Below are 2812 nucleotides of genomic sequence, written 5' to 3'. Positions count from 1 at the left end.
CTGAAACCTGTCCACTATGGGTGACCCTGATGGTATGTAAAATACTGGTGGCATAGCTTCCAGAATCACAGCAACTCACAAGCCATAGATAACTCCAAAAGTCTTTGGTTTCCAGTTCTTATGGAAGCTAACTGGTTTTCTAATTAATCAAAGAATCTTGTCTTCAGATTGACCATAAACTTGTTAAATGTTCTTTGTAATGATTTTATCATATTACAGGAACCTGACTAGATTAACATCTTGGATCTATGCTAATTATTTATTTGCATTAGAACAGTAATTTTATTTTATTTTTTTTACAAATTAGGAAACAATAATTATGTTGTTGTTGTTGTTATGTGTCGTGGAGTTGGTTCTGACTCATAAAGACCCTGTATATGGTTTCTGAGGCTGTAAATCTTTATGGGAGCAGAATGCCTTATTTTTCTCCTGCAGAACAGCTGGTAGTTTCTGTTCTGGTTCTGAGGTTAGCAGCCCGACTCGCAGCTTAGCAGCCTGATTCTTTAAACTATTACATTTAAAGTGCTACCAGAGTATAGCACTTTAAATGTAATAATTCTGATGTTTTATTGGAGTCTTGGTGTGATGCTGTAGGATAAGCACTGTACTGTTAACCACAAGATCAGTAATTCAGACTCAACATCCATTCCTTGAAAGCCTTATATAGGATCACTATGAGTCAGAACTAACTTGCTTAATAACAATAGCAATAGTCATGTGATTAATTGTGGGAGCTTAAATTTATATTTGATTAAAGATAGCAAATATAAGCAAGTTTCTAAAGATTTCTGGAAAAACATAATTAAAAGATAATTTTTCCACAAACTTTTTGAAACCCTTTGCACACAATGATTTACCTTAGCAATAAGGAAAACGAAACTATTGGAAAGTGTTAGAAACTGAACTGGAGCTATGGATGAATTCTGTGTGCTTTCTGTGTATTATTTCTAATTAAGGACTTTCTTTGAACATCACTTGAATTAGTGGTAAAATAAATAGCATCTTAGACTTAAGAAACAAGTATCTTATTAAAAAGCAGTATAATATAAATACCCATATATATATACATGGATTATTTTGTCTGAATTTTGATCAACACAAGGGAGAATACTACTTTTATATTACTCTGGTACACTGTTAAATTTCAGTGCAATAGCATTCACTTTACACTTTTGGAAAACCAATTTCAAATGTCCAGCTTCCAGCAGGTTTTCTGTTATGACTTGAACTACCACAGTGCTTACAACTTTTAAACTGTAAGGTTTTTTTTTTTTCCGTCATTTTTTTTTTTTCCTTGAGTAGCTTATTTAAAGTGCAAGTAAACTCCATTTTTACATATATTAATAAAGACCTTTGTTGTTTTTTTTTTGGTTTTTTTTTTATTGACTACACGAAGGCCAGGGTTAAATTGAATTAAACTAGTATGTCACATGATAGAGAAACAAACTGAACTGGTTCTTGTGGGGCTGTGGGTTAATGCACCAGACTGCAAAGCCATTTGAACTGCAAGGTCAGTAGTTCAAGCTCACCAAATGCTCCTCGGAAACCCTATACAGCGTCACTATATAGGAACCAACTCGACAGAACTTAACAATAATAACAACAACAAGTATGTCACGTGATAAAGAAACAAATAAAACTGGTGCTTTTTCTCCTTTCTCCTACAACTTATCATGTTTTATTCAGAAGATTTCTTTAGCCAAGCCAGTGCAATATGGGCATTAAAACATGGGCTATGGCGCACATTGCATGTGCTTTAATCCTTCTTGTTGCTATTGAGTCAGCTCCTACCCACAGAGACCCTGTAGAGGGTTTCTAAGGAACTGCTGCTTAGCTTGAACCACCAACCTTGCGGTTCAAACGGACTTTGCAGTCCAGTGCATTAACCCACAGTGCCACACCAGAACTCCTACAAAATAGAATGCAATTATATAGTGTTGTTATATTTAAATTGTTTATAATCTGTAATAATGATATCCATAATATAATTAATAAAAAATGAAATAAAAATAGATCATTGTTTCTAGAACTATACTTAATTAGGTAACTTGAAAATTACTCCAAAGGAAATGGATAGAAATGAAGTATAGAATAAAATTTTAAGTATGTGTTTCTGTGTGTACGTAACATGCTTTGTGGAACTGGCATGAAATTGAGGAATCCTCAGTGTCTCAATTCAGAGTGACAAAAGCCTTGAAAGTGCACAAGCTTTCATACACTTTTATTTTTAGGAAATCTTCAGCTTCTACTTTTCTAGCTGCATGAAGAACGGGTAACAGGATATTAAAAGATTTTCCTCAAATGAGGTGTTTAATAGGAGACATTACACATAACTGAGTTCTTCATGGGAATAGAGCTTCGTGGGTAGGATAAATGAGAAAATTAGTCCACTCAGAATGCTATGGCAAGAAAATTTGTCTTTGCCTTGGATCTGAGTAGGGAAAAATACATTTCTTCTGGTATTCAAAACTACAAAATGGCCTATAGCAAAATGTTTAGTACAACTTCATGAAGCAGGTTTGAAAATCCCTAGCAAAAAAACAACAAAAAGAATAGTAGCAGCAAAGCTTAACTTTTCTTGTGGAAGAACTCAACTTTTATCCAGTTCTCAAATAATTCCCACAGATAAACTTTTAAAGTAAATAAGTTTACAGTTAAAATAATAATAACAGTATTGTTACTGGTGTGTACCATGGAAGTGGTTTAACTCATAGTAACCCTGTACAAGGTTTCTGAGAGCAAGTGGTGGTTTGGACTGTCAACCTTATGGTTTCTGAGAGCAACTGTGGACCTTACAGTTACTAGTCCAGTA

Source organism: Chrysochloris asiatica, unplaced genomic scaffold (assembly GCF_000296735.1).
Source record: "Chrysochloris asiatica unplaced genomic scaffold, ChrAsi1.0 scaffold00053, whole genome shotgun sequence".
In the NCBI taxonomy this organism is placed as follows: domain Eukaryota; kingdom Metazoa; phylum Chordata; class Mammalia; order Afrosoricida; family Chrysochloridae; genus Chrysochloris; species Chrysochloris asiatica.
The sequence above is the reverse complement of the archived record's forward strand: the minus strand, read 5'-3'. Positions refer to the sequence as shown.